The sequence below is a fragment of the Bos grunniens genome, chromosome 9 (assembly GCF_055505025.1).
Source record: "Bos grunniens cultivar Pamir isolate PY7600 chromosome 9, Bosgru_T2T1.0, whole genome shotgun sequence".
NCBI classification, from domain to species: Eukaryota; Metazoa; Chordata; class Mammalia; order Artiodactyla; family Bovidae; genus Bos; species Bos grunniens.
Window position 1 is genome coordinate 80,546,872 of NC_141173.1, and position 22,956 is coordinate 80,569,827.

The window sequence follows — 22,956 nt, forward strand, 5'->3', positions numbered from 1 at the left end:
AGAGGATGACAGAGCATGAGATGGCTGGATGGCATCATTGACTCCATGGAAGTGAGTTTGAGTGAACTCCAGGAACTGGTGATGGACAGGGAGGCCTGGCATGCTGCAGTTCATGGGGTCACAAAGAGTCGGACATGACTGAGAGACGGAACTGAACTGAAGGTACACAATTCTTAAATGTACCGATCAGATATACACCATTCAGAACCTACAATCTAACCACTATCCCCCAATGTAATCACTGTTGTTCTGCCTTTTGTCATCTGAAACAAGTTTACCTATTTTTGAGCATCATATAAGTGGAATTATAAAGTGTCTAACCATGTGTTAAACACTTCTTTGGGCTTCCCTGGTAGCTCAGCTGGTCAAGAACCTGCCTGCAATGCAGGAGATCCCAGTTTGATTCCTAGGTCGGGAAGATCCCCTGGAGAAGTGATAGGCTACCCCCTCCAGTATTCTTGGGCTTCCCTAGCGGCTCAGATAGTAAAGAATCTGCATGTAATGCAGGAGGCCTGGGTTCGATCCCTGGGGAGGGAAGATCCCCTAGAGGGCATGGCAACCCACTCCAGTATTCTTGCCTGGAGAATTCCATGGAGAGAGGACACTGGCAGGCTCCTCTGTGATCATAGAGAGTCCACGGGGTCCCAGGGTCAGACACAACTGAGTGACCTTCACCTACTTACTCTGAGCCAGCTTATTTTACTCAACATTATATCTGTGAGGTCCACCCGTGCTTTTGTGTATAGCAGTTTTCATTGCTGTATAGTATTCTAGTATAAATATACCATTGTCTGAATATCCTTTCTAATGTTGCTTGACGTTTGGATTCTTTCTAGCTTTAGCTAACTTGAATAATGTTTCTGAAAATATTATTGTGCCTGTTTTCTGGTGTCTTCTTGGATTTCATTACTTAAAACAGTCTGTTATTGAAGTTAGCTAAATAGAATGTTTATATAATACATTTGAATATGTGTTGATGAACTTTATATATCATAGATAGCAAAGCAATTAATATTACATGTAAGTCGAAAATGTCTCTAGGAATTTTATCTTGTTATTTAAGTTTTTACTTAGCATCCAATCTCATTATGCAAAATAAATAAACTAAAACCAATCGTCTAAACTCTGAAATCTCTCCGCCTTTCAAATTGCAACTATCCATCTTAGCCTATTTTATATGAAAATATATTGTAGTTTAAATTGCTCTATGCATAGTTTTATTTTCTTCTGATTGTATTTGAATTCCAGATGTGGATTTGCTAGGTCACAGTGATTAAGAGTGTTCAACTTGAGCAGAAATTAACAATTTTTCAAAGTGAATTCCAAGGTTTTCTTCTTTTGCATGTCTATGACTGAGCAATTTCACCCCTATGTATATACTCAATATATATCTGATACTGATACAGTGTTTTAAATAGAACGTCACAAAGAACAAAATAACTTCCCAAATTCACACCATTTGAGTCTAATGTAAACCTTTCAGAAGTGGCACAGTTCTGAAGTTAACTAAGTAACACTTTTCACATTAGGAAATAGACATTTGGCCAGTTCTTGATTAAAGGAGAAAATTGTATGATAACAAGAAAATTGGTCAAGGACTGCCTATAATGATCTAATGTGATGAAATGTGCCAAGCCATTTGTAAAATTTAAGTAATTTTTTTCAGATATTGCTGACCAAGAATAGCATTTAATTATCATAATTTAATTAGACAAGGTAAATATTTGCATTATAATCAATTTTATATTTTTCTAACTCAGTTACAAGTCCTAATTATACTCTTCTTGGATTTCATTACTTAAAACAGTCTGTTATTGAAGTTAGCTAAATAGAATGTTTATATAATACATTTGAATATGTGTTAATGAACTTTATATATCATAGATAGCAAAGCAATTAATATTACATGTAAGTTGAAAATGTCTCTAGGAATTTTATCTTGTTATTTAAGTTTTTACTTAGCATCCAATCTCATTATGCAAAATAAATAAACTAAAACCAATCGTCTAAACTCTGAAATCTCTCCGCCTTTCAAATTGCAACTATCCATCTTAGCCTATTTTATATGAAAATATATTGTAGTTTAAATTGCTCTATGCATAGTTTTATTCTCTTCTGATTGTATTTGGACAATATTAATGATTTAGACAAGAAAAATGTCTAGTCTAAAACTGGATTAAAAAATAGCCAATTGCCTAGAATTGCAGAAATAAGGCATCTGAATTATTGATCTTTTCCACTCAAGTGAATCCTTATGCATTTACTCAAAGGCTTGGGTTGTGGAAGTAAAGAGGATAATAAATGTGTAAATAATGATGACTGTCCTAATATTTTATTAAAATATGTTACAAATCTATTACATTATGTATGAATTATTTTAATACATCACAAGTTACATATAGGTACATGAGTGTTGTCTCGTTTGTATAGAGTCAATATCATCAGAGATAAATACTACTGAAAGGACAGACGTTTTTATTGAAATCATTAGGTTCTTCAGCATCATATCTAATTTAATGTGTATAAATTTTGAATCTTAATTTTACATATGAAACAATCAAAATTCACACAGACAAAATAACTTGCTTAATTTCATAAATCACTAGTAAAACTATATGAAGTTTCTTTCAAAACTATTTTGAAGTTTATTATATTTGACTTCAAAGTCTATTGTATTGCATTGTTCCCAGAAAATAAAATTGCCTGGAAAAAAATGTGATTTCTATATAATTGAAGGGTGTATTTTTAATACTGACATTTTCAATGTTTTTAAAATGTATATATCACATATTTCATTGCCTTAAATTGAACAAATACTGTTCAGAACTATATATAAACATTTCTTGCTGTTTCAAACTCATGCAAATAAGTTGGAAATCACAACCAAAAATAAGGACAAAAATCAGTCAACTGAAACTACGCCAATGATGGCACAGACAACATATAAGTAGATAAGAATATTTAAAATGTTAGTAAAACCTTATTTTGTGAGTTTGAGGAGGAAGAGGGGAACTAAATTGTAAGGAGAGACATGGAGAGTATAAAAATACATATATGGAATTTATGTAAAAGAAAAAGCAATATTTGTGATGGAAAGCTTTATAGGATGAATGGCTAATCAAATAATATAGTACAGAAAGAAAAAGACTGAAAACAATGAATAAAGTATCAGAGCACTCTGGAAAAATTTCAGTGACCTAATATATCTGTAATTAGGTCATCGAAGGACAGGAAACAAAGGAAAAGGTTTCTAAATAGTTGAAGAAATAACAGCCCCAAATTTTTCAAATTTGGAGAAAGTAGATCCCAGGTAGAAGAAACGTGAAGAAAATTCTACCAAGATTGAAAACTAGAAGTTTTCCCACTAAGGGAAAACTTCCCCACACTAAGGTCAGGAACAAGGAAAGGATGTCCTCCTTCATCACTTTTATTCAACATTGTACTACAAGTTCTAGGACTGCAATAGAAAAAAAGAAAAGCAAAGAAAATGAAAGGCATGCTGATTTGGAAGGAAGAAATAGAACAGTCCATGTTAGAGAATGGCATGATTTTCTATGTAGAAAATCCAAAAATTCAACAACAAAAAACAGCTCCTCGCACTATTAATAATAAGCAATTACAGCAAGGTTGCAGAATACAAGGTTAATATATGTCAATGTATTTTTTTATATACCAGCAATAAACAAGTGGAATTTTAACTAAAAATTAGAATTTCATTTACACTAGCACCCCCAAAATAAAATACTTAGGTATGAATCTGACAAAATCTGTACCAGATCTAAGATTATTAAAGCAGATGAATCCATGAGGAATGCAAAAGGGCCCAAATACTGGAGACCACATCACCTGTAACTATGGTGCCCATGGGAGGCCCACTGCTGCTACTGTTGCTACTGCTAAGTCACTTCAGTCGTGTCCGACTCTGTACGACCCCAGAGATGGCAGCCCACCAGGCTCCCCCGTCCCTGGGATTCTCCAAGCAAGAACACTGGAGTGGGTTGCCATTTCCTTTTCCAATGCATGAAAGTGAAAAAGTGAAAGTGAAGTCGCTCAGTCGTGTCCGACTCTTAGCGACTCCATGGACTGCAGCGCACCGGGCTCCTCCATCCATGGGATTTTCCAGGCAAGAGTACTGGAGTGGGTTGCCATTGCCTTCTCCAGGGAGACCCACAGGCACACACAAATAAAAGTATATTTGGGGGTGATCACTACCACATGAGTTTGTCTTGTCTATATTTCTGTGTAAATGTGTTTCCTAATTTCACTCAGGCAGTTAGCATACAATGGATATGACATATATGGGAGATAAAACAAAACTGGACTACCCTGTCAAAGACACAATTACAGGAAATGAGACTAGGCATAGAGAAATCAGCACAAACAGAATTCACCTTTAATGCAAAGAGATGTTCAAAGGATGAAAGCTTCTTGCAAAAATATTCAGCCCCATGATATCTTATTTTAGGGAGAAGGCAAATGATAGCAAGCTTCTCAGTCTGGTAAAGAAGCTTTAACTAAATCTCTTCCAAAGGGAAGAACTGTTAAGAAAATGTGAGTGAACAAAATAGTGGGAAGGAGCTTGTGCTCCAAATCAAACAGGGATTTTAGATATATTATTACAAATAGAAGTTGAAGTAGCCCAGGATGGGAGGACTATGTCTGGAATGACATCACAGACATTCACCCTGTGAAACCCCTGTAATTGGTGAAAATTATAAACAAACATAAATAATCACCTAATGTCTCCAGAAATTTTTCAAGACACATACAGCAATTAAAAAAATATCATTCAATATTATCTACTAAATCAGTGAAAACATCCAAACTCTGACATTTGAGACTCAATCTTCTTTTCCTATCCCCACACTAAGCTCAGAATGACATTGCCCCTCTCCAAGTGGGAGCAGCCAAGAACACAGGGCTCCCTCTCGCCCCAGAAGAGGAACAGATCATTAAGTGCCACGAAGAACCATGGTAACGTGACAATCACACACAAAAAAGGACAATTCTTCAGAAACTAGATTTAAAGTCATAGACTATTATGATCTAACTGATAAAGAACTTAAGACAGCCACCATGAACAAACTCAATAAGCTATAAGAAAACTCAGATGTTCAGTAAGCTCAGGAATAAAGTTAATGAATACGAGGAATATTTTATTAAAGAGATTAAAATTCTAAAAGCAAATCAAACAGAAATTCCAGAGTTGAAGAACTCAATAAATGAGATGAAACATTAGAATGCACTGGAAAGAGAGACCATATGGTAGAGAATATTCACGAGTTCGAAGAAAGAAATCTAGAAATGATACAAGTAGAAGATTTAGAATTAAGATGTTAAAAAATGAAGAAATTCTGTGACAACTATCTGACTTCATTAGGAAGGGCAACGTTAAAACAATGGATACCCTAGAAGGAGAAAAGAGGAGAGAGCAGAGAGCTTATGTAAAGAAATAATAGCAGAGAACTTCCTAAACCTGGGGAAGAAACTGGAGATACAAGTCCATGAAACTAAGAGAACATCTAATTGCCTAAAATCAGAAATGTCTTCTTCAAGACACATTATATTAAAGCTCTCAAAAGGTAATGACAAAGAAATAATTTTAAAAGTGGTCAGGGAAAAAAAGAATATGAGGAACCTCCATTAGACTATCAGCAGAATTTTTTCAGCAGAATCTCTACAGGTCAGGAGAGACTTTGGAATGATACACTCAAAGTATTCAAAGTATTAGAAGAGAAAAAAAAAAAAATCTCAGCCAAGAATACACAGCAAAGTTATACTTCAGATATGAAGGAGAAATAAAGGTGTTCCCAAAGGAGCAAAAGCTGAGAGAGTTCATCGATGCTATTAATAGATCTGCCTTACAGGAAATAATGAAGGTAGCTCTTCTATCTGAAATGGAAAGGGAAAAAACTACACAAAACTTTGAGTAAGATGAGAGAGACAAACAGTAATAATCTGTATCAGAATAGGTTGTTTAAAACCTAATTGTAGTAAAAGGTTAAAGGGAAAAAAAGCAGTAAAAGTAACTATAATTACTTCAGTTTGCTAACAAACTCACAACATAAAAAGGGATAATTTAAGACCACAAAAATGGGGAAGAGGAAAAGGATGGAACCCACATAAGAAGATGAAGATAAGGTATTATTGGCAGAAAAGGGACTATATTATCTACAAGACACTTGACACAAAATTCATGGTAACCACAAAACACAAATCTAGAGCAGAGACACAAAACATAAAAACAGGAAACAGAAAACCACCAGATTAAAATGGCAGGCCAAAAAAGGAAGGAAAAAGAGACAAAAGAAATACATTACAATCATATAAAAAGATAAAATGGCAGTACTAAACCAAATTTATCATCCTTATATAATGTTATAAATCAACCTTACCTCAATTTTTTAAAAGTTGTTCTTCAAAGAGATAAAACTGAAAAACCTTTAGTTAGATTGACCAAGAAAAAAGAAAAAAATTACCAAAATCAGGTATGAAAAAGGGTCATCACTTTGGTACTTTGCAGAACACAATCAAGAAAGTAGTGAGATGATACACACAATGGAATTTATAAACCACGTGTTTAAAAAGGGACTTGTACCTTGAAAATATAAAGAGCCCTTATAATTCAATCATAAAAGGATAAATAGCTCAATTTAGAAATGCGCAAAGGATCTGAAGAGATATTTCTCTAAGGAAGATATATAATTGACTGATCAGCACATGAAAGGATGCTCAACATCATTAATCATCAGCGAAATGCACATCAAAACCACGATGAAAAACTCACTAGGATCACTATGATTAAAAAATAAAGACATCAGGAAACTCTGGTGGTCTAGTGGCTAGGTCTCTGTGCTCCCACTGCTGAGGGTCCAGGTTCAACCACTGGTCTGGGAATTAATATCCCACAAGCTGAGTGATGCAGCAAAGAATAAAATAAAATTTAAAAACTAAAGACAAAATCAAGTGTTGACAAAGATGTGGAGAAATTCAAATCCTTAGAGAAATGAAAAATGGTGCATTCACTGTGGAAAACAGTCTGACTATTCCTCAAAAGATTACACAAATTACCATATTACCCAGCATTCTACTCCTAAGTATATGTACAAGAGAATTAAAAACACATACCTATACACAAATTACGGGCTTCCCTGGTGGTTCAGATGGTAAAGAATCAGCCTGCAATGCAGGAGACCCAGGTTCAGTCCCTTGAATGGGAAGATCCCCTGGAGAAGGAAATGGCAATCCACTCCAGTATTCTTGTCTGGAGAATTCTATGGACAGAGGATCCTGGCAAGCTTAATCCTTGGGATTGTAAACAGTCGAACACGACTGAGCAACTAACACACAATACACAAATTATCATAGCTTTATTCATAATAACCAAAAAGTAGCAACAACTCAAATGTCTATCAAGCAATGAATAAATAAAATGCAATCTATCCATACAATAATATTCCTATATTGCGTTAAGGAATCAAGTACTGACACCTGCCACAATGCCCATGAAGACTGAAAACACTATGCTAGTTAAAGAAGCTAACCATAAAAGACCAGATAATGTATGATTCCATTTATATAAAATGGATTATATGAAATTTATATGAAATGTTCAGAAAGGGCAAATCTATAGAGGTGAAAAGCTGCCTAGGACTGGAAAGCTGGGGGGAAATGGGAATAGGAAAAAATGCTAATGGGTATTGGTTTTGCTTCCCTGGTGGCTCAGAGGTTAAAGCATCTGCCTGCAATGCGGGAGACCTGGGTTTGATCCATGGGTGGGGAAGATCCCCTGGAGAAGGAAATGGCAACCCACTCCAGTATTCTTGCCTGGAGAATCCCATGGATGGAGGAGCTTGGTGGGCTACAGTCCACAGGTTCGAAAAGAGTCGGACACGACTGAGTGATTTCACTTTCACTTTCATGTTTGTGTGCACTCAGCCATTCAGTCATGTCCAACTCTGCGACCCCATGGACTTGTACCCTGAACTTACTATGTATGTTCTTTGATTTATATCAATATACACAACAAAATCTACTACCTAGGAAGAGGTTATTTCTGTTGGAAAGGAGAAATAAATACAACTGTTACAATTTCTGATTTGTTGATTAAAAACAAAAATATTAGTCATTTTCTTAATGAGAAAAAGTTTGTTTGGTGTTAAAATAATGTGATTTCTGTGAGTTTTCCAGCTAATAATGTTACTTGTAAAAAAAATTAGCTAGATTGCCATTTAGTCAAAGTGGTCCATATAGTCCAAGCTACGGTTTTTCCGATAGTCATGTATGGATGTGAGAGTTGGACTATAAAGAAAGCTGAGCGCCAAAGAATTGATGCTTTTAAAACTGTGGTGTTGGAGAAGACTCTTGAGAGTCCCTTGGACTGCAAGATCAAACCAGTCAATCCTAAAGGAAATCAACCCTGAATGTTCATTGGAAGGACAGATGCTGAAGCTGAAGCTTCAATACTTTGGCCACCTGATGTGAAGAGCTGACTCACTGGAAAAGACCCTGATTCTGGGAAAGATTGAAGGCAGGAGGAGAAGGGGATGACAGGGGATTTGATAGTTGGATGGCATGACCAACTCGATGGACATGAGTTTGAGTTAGTGGACAAAGAAGCCTGGCATGCTACAGTCCATAGGGTTGCAAAGACTTGGACATGACTGAGAGACTGAACTTAACTGAGACTGCCATTTATGTAGCAGTGTCTTCACCTTATTCAGAAGAAACTTCAGTGAAATAGTTTTATCCACCTTCTGGTTTCAAGTGGGATTCACAAAAATTTCATTTTATGCCAATTAAGACATAGAATTGGAATGAGATTGGATATGAAGGGAAAAAATGAAGACTGAAAAACTTGGGGTACCAGAAAATGTCAGGAATCTTGTAATCTGTGTAGAAATATGACTTCGAAGAATATGCATTAGTATGTTCTTAGTAAACTCTACTGAAAGATAAACCTCAATGTCTCTTGGTGGGATATCTGTGAAATAATTTGCTCAGAAATCACCAAGGCACTACCTAACACACAAGGAATTTGTGAAAAATTATTATCTTGACAGAGCAAGTAAATATTTCAATTCCTGGTAATTAAATAGTATTTCTTATTCTACAAAGATAATTGAATTACTATAGTACATTAGGTTTTCATTCTAAATGTTTGGTAGAACCACAAAAGAAAACAAAATAATCCCAAATTGGAATTCTTGACCTGAATGTGAAACTGATAAATAATCTGCCAGATATCTCTCAAAAATAAGTAGGATTATAATTTCTTAGGAGTTAGTAGTTCCCAAGCATTTCACCTGAATTCATATTTTGTGCTTAAAGGAATAACCACAGTGTGATTTGATGTTTTCACCTCTTATGGCATATAAATGGGAAGTAGTTTATACAGGCAAACTACTTGGCTTAGTTTTCAGTAGAAGAAGGTGCTTTCTTTTTTTCAAATGTCATGAAGTAAACAAAAAAATATTATCTTCAAATTCAACATCAAGTGGGGATTGAATACATCTCTAAAATCATTTGATGTGGCATCAGTTCAGTTCAGTTCAGTTGCTCATTCGTGTCCGACTCTTTGCAACCCCATGAATCGCAGCACGCCAGGCCTCCCTGTCCATCACCAACTCCCAGAGTTCACTCAGACTCACGTCCATCGAGTCAGTGATGCCATCCAACCATCTCATACTCTGTCGTCCTCTTCGCCTCCTGCCCCTCAATCCCTCCCAGCATCAGAGTCTTTTCCAATGAGTCAACTCTTCGCATGAGGTGGCCAAAGTACTGGAGTTTCAGCTTTAGCATCATTCCTTCCAAAGAAATCCCAGGGCTGATCTCCTTCAGAATGGACTGGTTGGATCTCCTTGCAGTCCAAGGGACTCTCAAGAGTCTTCTCCAACACCACAGTTCAAAAGCATCAATTCTTCGGTGCTCAGCCTTCTTCACAGTCCAACTCTCACATCCATACATGACCACAGGAAAAACCATAGCCTTGACTAGACGGACCTTTGTTGGCAAAGTGATGTCTCTGCTTTTGAATATGCTATCTAGGTTGGACATAACTTTCCTTCCAAGGAGTAAGCGTCTTTTAATTTCATGGCTGCAGTCACCATCTGCAGTGATTTTGGAGCCCCAAAAAATAAAGTCTGACACTGTTTCCACTGTTTCCCCATCTATTTGCCATGAAGTGATGGGACTGGATGCCATGATCTTTGTTTTCTGAATGTTGAGCTTTAAGCCAACTTTTTCACTCTCCACTTTCACTTTCATCAAGAGGCTGCACTCCTCAAATAAGACTCAGGACTACTAGCATGTCTTTATCCCCTAAATACTCATCACTAACCTACACTATCCCTTGTGGCTCAGCTGGTAAGGAATCTGCCCGCAATGCAGGAGACCTGGGCTGGATCCCTGGGTTGGGAAGATCCCCTGGAGAAGGGAAAGGTGACCCACTCCAGTATTCTGGCCTGTAGAATTCCATGGACTGTATAGCCCATGGTGTCGCAAAGAGTCGGATACAACTGAGTGACTTTGGGAGCGTCCCTGTAGCTCAGACGGTAAAGAATCTGCCTGCAATGCAGGAGACCCGGGTTCAATCGCTGGGTGGGGAAGATCCCCTGGAGAAGGGAACCCACTCCAGCTTTCTTGCCTGGAGAATCCCATGGACAGAGGAGCCAGGCGGGCCACAGTCCATGTGGTCACAAACAGTTAGACACCACTGAGCAACTAACACTACAGAAAAAACAAAACAAAACACTATAACCTACAATGTATCTCAACTGGCAATTCAGTCAGTTCAGTTCAACCCAGTTACTCAGTTACATCTGACTCTTTGCGACCCCATGGACTGCAGCACACCAGCCTTCCCTTTCCATTACCAACTCCTGAAGCTTGCTCAAACTCATGTCCATCCAGCCGGTGATGCCATCCAACTATCTCATGTCATCCCCTTTTCCTACTGTCTTCAATCTTTCCCAGCATCAGGGTCTTTCCCAGTGAGTCAGTTCTTCGCATCAGGTGGCCAAAGTATTGGAGTTTCACATTCAGCGTCAGTCCTTCCAATGAATATTCAGGACTGATTAGGATGGACTGGTTTGAGTTGACAATTCAATATTTTATGTCTCATTAGCGCCACCTACTGAGTTCTGGTCACATTTCAGAAATCTCAGTTACAAGCAAATGTAAATGAAACCAAAGTAACAAAAGGATGACAATAGAAGGATCAAATCTCCAGCATTTTCTTTTTATTAACGCTATTAGAATAGAGGTGAGGTAACCAGAGCAGTGGATGTCAAGTTAAAAAAGAATTAGCTTTAAATTTCATTTATATAACTGTGATACTTGATTAAGATATTTGACAAAAGCAAATATATATAAGCCATGCCTGTCATTAGGCTTATAGTAAAAATTATATAAAATAATGCATGTGAAAAATCCTCCCAAACCACAAGACAGTAAAATTTTTTTTTAATTATATACAATTTAACCCATAATGGAATGCCATTTTCAGTTTAACTTTTTTCAAAAAATTTCAAAATGCCACAATTAAGCATATGATCTAAGCTAGTCTACTACTTTAAATTAATTAATCAAAGCATTTAGGAAAGCTTAAATATTTCATTTTACTGGAAAGATATTTCTATACTTGACATTTAAATCCCTGTCTTGGTATTTTTCCCATTCCTAAAAATAAAGGGCCTAAAGTCACATTTTATTTTTCAGTTCTGAAAATGCTTTGAATCATATACACTGAACATGGCGTATAGAGACTCAACTGACAAAAATGAGGGGTAATTCAAACTTCTGACTTCACTGAAATTACTGAAATGAAGAACTTAATGTGGTTAAGTATCAAGTTTATAGTATTCATTGTTAGTAAGTTTTATACAAAACAGAATGATTCTGTTTAGAAAAAGTTCTCCTCACAAACTTTAACTCTTTCACCACCTTCCTGTAGAGCTTGTCTGAAGTAATAAAATAACAATAAATAATTAAAAAATAATAATAAAAGTAAAATTAAATAACTCCATAGAACTGATTAAGTACATTTATCACACTTATTTTTTTCTACCATATACAGAATGCAGGTACAACACCAGGACTGAGGAATCAAACAGTGACTGTGGATGAGTCACTGTGGATGTTTTCTCATCCACAGTCACAAATCGTATAATAAGCAGCTAACTAAATTTGGAAGCCTCTAAATATCTGTAAACATTTCAATATTTGCCACTTTTTCCTGCACTTTCAGTTTTGTCTGAATGCTTCCTTTTCACATAGAGTCTTTGATGTTTGGAAAATATAAACATAGCCAAAATATTGAAGTCACTCATACTCTCCAAAGGCAAACATGAATGTTTAGCAGAAATCTTCCTGTGGCCCAATTCCTTCCTATATTCACATTTTCCTGGCTGTAAATCTCTGGTGATGCCCCTGAGGTTTCTCAGCATGAAGAGCCCAATTATAAAATAGGAAAAGCTCCACTCAAAGCCAGTGCATGCAGTTACAGAGTGCTCTGGAGAGGTTAAAAGAGGGATATGAATTCGGTCCACTGACTATAACCTGCAGCGATACTGCCAGGGAAGACAAGAATTTGAATGAGAGTAGGTTGGAAAATAAATTACCTTGTCGCCTTCCATCTCCTTGGGTCAAGGCTAAGGGTCTTTTCTTTGGTGTTATGTAGAGATATCATCTCCATCATTATTTTTTTCTCACACAACTAGTCTGTGGTCAGTAATCTGCTATTTTTTTGCACAAATTGTCTTTTAGAGAAGGGAAAGTGTTCTCATTCACTGAGTGGGAATGATTAATCATGCTAACAAACGTCTTTCTCAAAATCCATCATAACTTTAAATCAAGGTGAGGGTATTAATAGGACTTTGTATTTATTTTCTCTTTCTAGGTGTGTACATCAATGTGTATCTAGCTAATGTCAACAGCAGAAGAAAATAATATCATGCTTCAAAAAATGCAGTCTTCTTAATATTTAGTTAAGAGGTACTGACCTGATAAGGACCATCAGTAAACATTTCAGTCAAAAAAAAAAAAAAAGCACTTGCATCTACAAATACTTTTAATTTCCATAGCAGAAACTTTAATTCAAGGTGAAATAGACTAGTCCTGAGACTAAGGATGGTGGCATAAAATATAACTATCATAAAGGTCAATACTTACTGATTAGGGTTTCTATGCCAAATATCCAGCTAGACAATTTACATTCATTATCTCATGTCATATTCTTACCGATGCTATGAACATATTATTATGACTGTTTCACAAGGAAGAAAACTAAATATAGAGCGGTAAACTAATATATATATATATATATATATATATATCCCAGGTCATTCAGCTAGACAGTGACAGAAAAGAGAACTGAAATCTAGCGCATCTCCATTCACTAGGAAAAATGTGTCCTGGCAAGGAGCTACATAGGCTAGGATTAAGAGGCACTCTTTTCTAACTCACTTAGAATCAGAGTCGGCTCACCGGGCTCTGTGCCTGTGGGGCTGTCTACCCAAATTCAGTGTGTTCTTCCCATTCATACAAAGATGTCAAGTGATCTACCTGACATCCTGTGTGTTGCCAAATGTTCTAAAAATTCAGGGAGAGAAGTCTGCTGTTAGCTCAGTTGACCAGAAATGGGATCATAACACATATATTTAAATTTAGCCTGAAGAAAGTACAGAATTTGAACTAGGAGTATGAAAAGGAAAAGGGCAAACTAAGACATTTTTGGAAAATGCAAAGGATCCAGATGTAGAAAAAAATAAGGCATGTGCGAGGTACAGGAGACAGTCTGAGTAACAAAAGCACAGATTTTTTTAGGAACGATGGGAGATCAGACTGGAAAAAAAAACAACTTGTGGAATTCTCAAAATGTTAAAGTAAGATGTGGGATCTGTGGTCATAAAAATCTGGGGAACAGTAGAGGATTTAGGAGAGACACAGCAAAGACATAGAAAGATGATTGTTCTAGCATGGGGTATGGAGCGGCGGCTGTGTGGCGCTGGAGCGACTGTGAGGAGATACCCCACATCCAAAGGCAAAGAAGAAGCCCCAGCAAGACAATAGGAAGGGAGAAATCACATTTAGAATCAAACCCCATACCCACCAGAGACGCTCAGAGGGCTCAAACAAACCTTGTGCACACCAGGACCCAGAGACCCCACAGAGACTTAGACAGAACTGTGTTTGGGTTCTCCTGAGGAGGTACAGGTCAGCAGCGGACTGCTATGAGGGCAGGGGCTCTGGACGCAGTAGACCTGGGAATGGCACAAGCCTTCTTGGAGGAAGTTACCATTAACCCACCATAGAGCCACCAGAGCTTACACAAGACTGGGGAAAAAGACTCTGGGAGGGCTCAAAGAGAACCGTGTGCACACCAAGACCCAGAAGAAAGGAGCAATGACCCCACAAGACACTGACCCAGACTTGCCCATGAGTGTCCCAGAGGAGTGTCCGTGAGGAGTCTCTGGCAGAGGCGTGGGTCAGCGGTGGCTTGCTGCAGGGTTGGGGGCACTAAGTGTAGCAGTGCATGCAAGGGACCTTTTGAAGGAGGTCACCATTATCTTCATTGCCTCCACCATAGTTTGGCTTCAGGTCAAATAACAGGGAAGGAACAAAGCCCCAACCTTCAACAGATAGTTGGATTAAAGATTTACTGATCATGGCCCTGCCCATCAGAACAAGACCCAGTTTCCCCCTCAGTCAGTCTCCCCCATCAGGAAGCTTCCATAAGCCTCTTATCCTTCTTCATCAGAGGGCAGACAGAATGAAAACCACAATCACAGAAAACTAACCAATCTGATCACATGAACCACAGCCTTGTCTAACTCAATGAGACTATGAGCCATGCCATGTAGGGACACCCAAGATGGATGGGTCATGATGAAGAGTTTTAACAAAACGTGGTCCACTGGAGAAGGGAATGGCAAACCACTTCAGTATTCTTGCCTTGAGAACCTATGAACAGTATGAAAAGGCAAAAAGATAGGACACTGAAAGATGAACTCCCCAGGTCAGTAGGTACCCAATATGCTACTAGAGATCAGTGGAGAATTACTCCAGAAAGAATTAAGAGATGGAGCCAAAGCAAAAACAACACCCAGTTGTGGATGTGATGGATGATGGATGTAAAGTCTGACGCTGTAAAGAGTAATATTGCATAGGAACCTAGAATGTTGGGTCCATGAATCAAGGCAAATTGGAAGTGGTCAAACAGGAGATGGCAAGACTGAACATCGACATTTTAGGAATCAGCGAACTAAAATGGACTGGAATGGGTGAATTTAACTCAGATGACCATTGTATCTACTACTGCGGCCAAGAATCCCTTAAAAGAAATGGAGTAGCCATTATAGTCAACAAGAGTCCAAAATGCAGTACTTGGATGTAGTCTCAAAAACACCACAATGATCTCTGTTCATTTCCAAGGCAAACCATTCAATATCACGGTAATCCAAGTCTATGCCCTGACCAATAATGCTGAAGAAGCTGAAGTTGAATGGTTCTATGAAGACCTACAAGACCTTCTAGAACTAATACCCAAAAAAAGACATCCTTTTCATTATAGGGGACTGGAATGCAAAAGTAGGAAGTCAAGAAATACCTGAAGTAACAGGCAAATTTGGCCTTGGAGTACAGAATGAAGCAGGGCAAAGGCTAACAGAGTTTTGCCAAGAGAACGCACTGCTAATAGCAAACACCCTCTTCCAACAACACAAGAGAAGACTCCACACATGGACATCACCAGATGGTCAACACCAAAATCAGATTGATTATATCTTTGCAGCCAAAGATGGAGAAGCTCTATACAGACAGCAAAAACATGACCAGGAGATGACTGTGGCTCAGATCATGAATTCCTTATTGCCAAATTCAGACTTAGATTGAAGAAAGTGGGGAAAATCACTAGACCATTCAGGTATGACCTAAATCAAATCCCTTATGACTATACAGTGGAAGTGACAAATAGATTCAAGGGAATAGATCTGATAGGCAGAGTGCCTGAAGAACTATGGATGGAGGTTCATGACATTCTACAAGAGGCAGTGATCAAGACCATCTCCAAGAAAAAGAAATGCAAAAAGGCAAAATGGTTGCCTGAGGAGCCCTTACAAACAGCTATGCAATAAAGAGAAGCAAAAGGCAAAGGAGAAAAGGAAAGATAAACCTATTTGAATGCAGAGTTCCAACGAATAGCAAGGGGAGATAAGAAAGGCTTCCTCAGTGATCAGTGCAAAGAAATAGAGGAAAACAATAGAATGGGAAAGACTAGAGATCGCTTCAAGAAAATTAGAGATACCAAGGGAACATTTCATGCAAAGATGGGCTCAATAAAGGACAGAAATGGTAGGGACCTAATAGAAGCAGAAGATATTAAGAAGAGGTGGCAAGAATACACAGAAGAACTATACAAAAAAGATCTTCATGACCCAGATAATCATGATGGTGTGATCACTAACCTAGAGCCAGACATCCTGGAATGTGAAGTCAAGTGGGCCTTAGGAAGCATTACTACAAACAAAGCTAGTGAAGGTGACTGAATTCCAGTTGAATTATTTCAAATCCTAAATCCTGGATGATGCTGTGAAAGTGCTGCACTCAATATGCCAGCAAATTTGGAAAACTCAGCAGTGGCCACAGGACTGGAAAAGGTCAGTTTTCATTCCAATCCCAAAGAAAGGCAATGCCAAAGAATGCTCAAACTACCATACAATTGCACTCATCTCACATGCTAGTAAAGTAATGCTCAAAATTCTCCAAGCCAGGCTTCAACAGTATATGAACGGTGAACTTCCAGATGTTCAAGTTGGATTTAGAAAAGGCAGGGGAATCAGAGAACAAATTGCCAACATCTGTTGGATCAATGAAAAAGCAAGAGAGTTCCAGAAAAACATCTACTTCTTTATTGACTACGCCAAAGCCTTTGACTGTGTGGATCACAACAAACTGTGGAAAATTCTTAAAGAAATGGGAATACCAGACCACCTTACCTGCCTCCTGAGAAATCTGTATGCAGGTCAGGGAGAAGGTGATGGCACCCCTCTCCAGTACTCTTGCCTGAAAAATCCCATGGACGGAGGGGCCTGGTGGGCTGCAGTCCATGGGGTCGGTAGGAGTCGGACATGACTAAGCAACTTCACTTTATTTTTTCACTTTCATGCACTGGAGAAGGAAATGGCAACCCACTCCAGTGTTCTTGCCTGGAGAATCCCGGGGACGGGGGAGCCTGGTCGGCTGCCGTCTGTGGGGTCGCACAGAGTCAGACACGACTGAAGCAACTTAGCAGCAGCAGCAGGAAGCAACAATTAGAACTGGTTATGGAAAAACAGACTGGGTCCAAATCGGGAAAGGAGTACCTTAAGGCTATATATTGTTACCATGCTTATTTAACTTATATGCAGAGTACATCATGAGAAATGCTGGGCTGGATGAAGCACAAGCTGGAATCAAGATTGCCTACAGAAATATCAATAATCTCAGATATGCAGATGACACCACCCTTATGACAGAAAGCGAAGAAGAACTAAAGAGCCTCTTAATGAAAGTGAAAGAGGAGAGTGAAAAAGTTGGCTTAAAACTCAACATCCAAAAAACTAAGATCATGGCATCTGGTTCCATCACTTCATGGCGAATAGATAGGGAAACTGTGGAACCAGTGACAGACTTTATTTTGGGGGGCTCCCAAATCACTGCAGGTGGTGACTGCAGCCATGAAATTCAAAGACGCTTGTTCCTTGGAAGAAAATTTATGACCAACCTAGACAGCATATTAAAAAGCAGAGATATTACTTTGCCAACAAAGGTCTGTCTAGTCAAGGCTATGGTTTTTCCAGTAGTCATGTATTGATGTGAGAGTTGGACTATAAAGAAAGCTGAGGGCCAAAGAATTGATGCTTTTGAACCTGTGGTGTTGGAGAAGACTCTTGAGAGCCCCTTCAACTGCAAGGAGGTCCAACCAGTCCATCCTAAGGGAAATCAGTCCTGAATATTCATTGGAAGGACTGATGTTGATGCTGAAACTCCAATACTTTGGCCACCTGATGCGAAGAACTGACTCATAAGAAAAAACCCTGATGCAGGGAAAGATTGAAGGTGGGAGGAGAAAGGGATGAGAGGATGAGACGGTTGGATGGCATCACCAACTCAATGGACATGAGTTTGAGTAAACTCCAAGAGTTGGTGATGGACAGGGATGCCTGGCATGCTGCAGTCCATGGGGTCACAAAGAGTCAGACATGACTGAGTGACTGAACTGAACTGAATATGGCAACAAGAAGACAATTGATAAACTATTAATATCAGAACTGAACTACAGTAGAAGCAGAGAGGAGGGATAATCCGTCAGGATTATGGCAACACTGATCTTTCCTAACTATGAATGGTTGTTTTAAAAAGTTCCTAGATGTAATATTTGTCCATGTGGGCAAGTTAAAACACCAAGATCTTTTGGAATTGGACATAGGGATAATGGTCAAGAAAGATTGTACAATTATTAAGATCTCAAATAGTGATTTAATAGAAATACTAAAATCAAAGAAAGAACTCCAACACCCATTGCTCTGAGTATTCTTTAACTCACAAAAACTTACACCAACCCAAACACATACTCCCACACCTACACAAAAAGATATCTTCAGCCTATAATTACTACAGGAAGTTGTGCATAGAATAGTTGGCTCAAAGGGAGAGTGTAGCATTATTAAAGTTCTGCTTGAACACAGATAAAGGTCTCCAAGTGGATCTATTTTTAGAAACTTTTATGAAGGACTTGTGCTCAAACCGTGCTTCCACTGTCTTGAAATCTGAGCAGCTTGCTCTTGTTTTGAGTTGCGACATACCCAGAATCGGGGGACAGTCTCTATCATATCTGTGATATCACTCAATTCCAATTGCTCCACCAACTCTGAGGTCTTGCTTTTTCACAGATCTCCTTGTGTCACTTGACAATAGATAAGCAATTTGCAGCCAGGTAGTACCTTAGGCATTCTTCTATTTTCTTATCCATCAAATGTCTATTCATAACTGTTACATATTTTTAACTGATCTATTGACATAAAGTCATCTTTTAGATTATCATTATTATAAATTTTATCCAGTTAACCAAAGAACCCCATAATTATCCTTGTTATTAACATAATTGCTTCTAACAAATTCACTTCTGATATCATCATTAGAAACCTGCCATCTCACCCAAAGTAAGTCCTATATACATTTTAGAGATAAAAAGTGTTATTAGGAAGTTGCAGCACACAAACTCACCTTAAATTGTTTTATCTCAATAACATAAATGCTGGGACTGGTTTCCATTTGCTGCCATGTACAAGTATGCTTGTGATGATAAGGACAGTAAAGGTCACTACACATTCAAAAACCTTTCACTACATCTTGAAAAGTATGTACCCTGAACATATAAAAGTGGAAGAATCATTCCTTCTAAAACTATCTGTGTGGTGGTTTTAGTTCATCTGACTCATAAAACTTGAGTAATTATAGTCAGTAGCACATTTATATAATCATCTCACATATGGTTTCATATTTTACCAGCTCCAGTACATTTGCATCCTGAGATATATATTAACATTTTAAAGATAAATTAACATATCCTAATACTTAATAAGTAGTAATTCATAGAAAAATGGACATTAAAATTTGTTTCTAAAGGGGAGCAAAAGTGGTTTATATATCAGGTGTTCATAACAGGGAAAGGCATTAATCAGCTTTCAAAAGCTAAATTTGTCTCAAGCTCATTATTATTCAAAGCAATGAATTTTCCCTGGTAACATGTCACAAAGGGAATAAAGAAAGGAAGTTCTAATGATAGCCCAGCAATTTAGCACAGGGTTTTAATTCAGTAATCTGGAGTTTATGCACATAAGACTGATTACATGCATAAAAGTTTGATTCTACAAGCACTTCATAAATTAAAGGAAAGCCATGTATTTCAATAATACAAAATATGTTTCAATATATACTGGAATTAAGAGGCATTTGGAATATACTGCTTCACCAAACATAAAACAATTGTTAATTTTCTTCACACTAAAGCATGCAACAAAATCATTTACAATTTCTCATTATGTCCAACATTGGAAAATTACAAAGAATTGATCACTTGTAGAACCCATATTGGTGAACATTGGGGTGCAGTACGGATGCTGCTGCTGCTGCTAAGTCGCTTCAGTCGTGTTCAACTCTGTGCGACCCCATAGATGGCAGCCCACTAGGCTCCTCTGTCCCTGGGATTCTCCAGGCAAGAACACTGGAGTGGGTTGCCATTTTTAAGCATTAACAAAGGAATATTAAGATTGGGCTCCTGAGTTTGACTTTGTAGCAAATAATTTCACAAAAATCATTGATTGTCAGATGCTTACATGCATGCTCAGTCACTTCAGTCATCTCCAACTCTTTGCTACAGTATGGATTGTAGCCCACCAGGCTCCTCTGTTCGTGGGATTCTCCAGGCAAGAATACTGGAGTGGGTTGCATGCCCTCCTGCAGGGGAATCTTCCCAACCCAGGGATCAAACTCGCCTCCGCCTTCATCTCCTGCATTGCAGGCGGATTCTTTACCCGCTGAGCCACCTGGAAAGCCTGTCAGATGCTTAATTCCCTGCAAATACTTGGTACTCAGTTGACTTCTTAATTTTAAATATAAAGTTAGAACCACTGTGCTACAAAGATTGCAAAATTGACATTATACTTATTCAAGGGTCATATGATCTTAACTCTTTGGAACACTGTCAGCCAAGAAACAGTGTAAAGGGGCTTTATGCTCAGATAGAAATGGAATAAAGAGGATTAGGTGTTCTTTTCTGCTTTCTGCTTAACAACAACTAGAAAATTGGATCAAAAAAGGTAGCCATCACTGTAAAACAGGAGACAGCCAATGGAAAACAAGCAGCACAAGACCAATCACAGAGAGAGAAGTGAACCATGGGAGACTCGATTGTTAGAACTCATTACCTACAGGCAGTTTTCAGGCCACTGGTCAGGAAGTGAAAACCCTAACAGAGCCTAGTGGCTTCAGTGAATTGAGGAACCAGAGTCAGTGTTTGAGGAGGCAAAGATGACTAGAATTTGGAGAGCAGAGTACTATCAAGGCAGGAGCTAAATAGAGAGAACTTCGGAGATCTGCAGGGGGCTCCCCTTCAGGCTTTGACCAAGTTGTTGTTCAGTCGCTCAGTTGTGTCCAACTCTTTGTGACCCCATGGACTGCAGCACACCAGGCTTCCCTGTCCTTTATCATCTCCTGGAGTTTGTTCAAACTCATGTCCATTGAGTCAATGATGCCATCCAACCATCTCATCCTCTGTCATCCCCTTCTCCTCCTGTCTTCAATCTTTCCCAACAACATGTTCTTTTCCAATGAGTTGGCTCTTCACATCAGGTGGCCAAAGTTGGAGCTTCAGGTTTAGCATCTGTCCTTCCAATGAATATTCAGGATTGATTTCCTTTAGGATTGACTGGTTGATGTCTTTGCTGTCCAAGGGACTCTCAAGAGTCTTCTCCAGCACCACAATTCAAAGGCATCAATTCTTTGGCACTCAGCCTCTTTTATTGTCCAGCTCTCACATCAGCACATGACTACTGGAAAAATCATAGCTTTGACTATACAGACGTTTACCTGCTTATACATAAGAATAAACTTCCCATGGCCAGAGAAAAGAATCACCCATTAAGATTTAAAGTACAAACCAGGCTGAAAGTACCTTGTGTCTCCATAGCCAGACCCAAATTAAACTTCCTGAGCAGGGTTGTCTCCACAAAGATTGGCAATTTTTTTCTTAAAGGCCTGGATAGTAAATATTTTAGGCTTATGGTCCATATAATGTTTGTTGTAAACATTAAATTCTCACAAAAGCAACCACAGACAGTACATAAGTGAATGAGCATGACTATGCTGCAATAAAACCTTATTTTACAAAAGGAGTAGCTGATCCATGGACAATAAATAGTTCACTGACCACTGTCCTAGAGATAAAAAATATCGGAAATAAAAAATGCTCTTAACAGGCTTAACTTCAGATGAGATTCTGTACAAGATCAGTGTTAACATAGTGACTATTCATGATGAAACACAATGAGAAAAAGGATTTATAGAGAGTCAGGTATGTCTGGCAACATATCAAGCATAAAGCATAATAATATCAAACATCAGATCAGATTAGTCGCTCAGTCGTGTCCGACTCTTTGCGACCCCATGAATCGCAGCACGCCAGGCCTCCCTGTCCATCACCAACTCTTGGAGTTCACTCAGACTCATGTCCATCGAGTCAGTGATGCCATCCAGCCATCTCATCCTCTGTCGTCCCCTTCTCCTCTTGCCCCCAATCCCTCCCAGCATCAGAGTCTTTTCCAACGAGTCAACTCTTCGCATGAGGTGGCCAAAGTACTGGAGTTTCAGCTTTAGCATCATTCCTTCCAAAGAAATCCCAGGGCTGACCTCCTTCAGAATGGACTGGTTGGATCTCCTTGCAGTCCAAGGGGCTCTCAAGAGTCTTCTCCAACACCACAGTTCAAAAGCATCAATTCTTCGGTGCTCAGCCTTCTTCACAGTCCAACTCTCACATCCATACATGACCACAGGAAAAAACCATAGCCTTGACTAGACGAACTTTTGTTGGCAAAGTAATGTCTCTGCTTTTGAATATGCTATCTAGGTTGGTCATAACTTTCCTTCCAAGGAGTAAGCATCTTTTAATTTCATGGCTGCAGTCACCATCTGCAGTCACCATCTGATTTTGGAGCCCAGAAAAATAAAGTCTGACACTGTTTCCCCATCTATTTGCCATGAAGTGATGGGACCAGATGCCATGATCTTAGTTTTCTGAATGTTGAGCTATAAGCCAACTTTTTCACTCTCCACTTTCACTTTCAAGAGGCTTTTTAGTTCCTCTTCACTTTCTGCCATAAGGGTGGTGTCATCTGTGTATCTGAGGTTATTGATATTTCT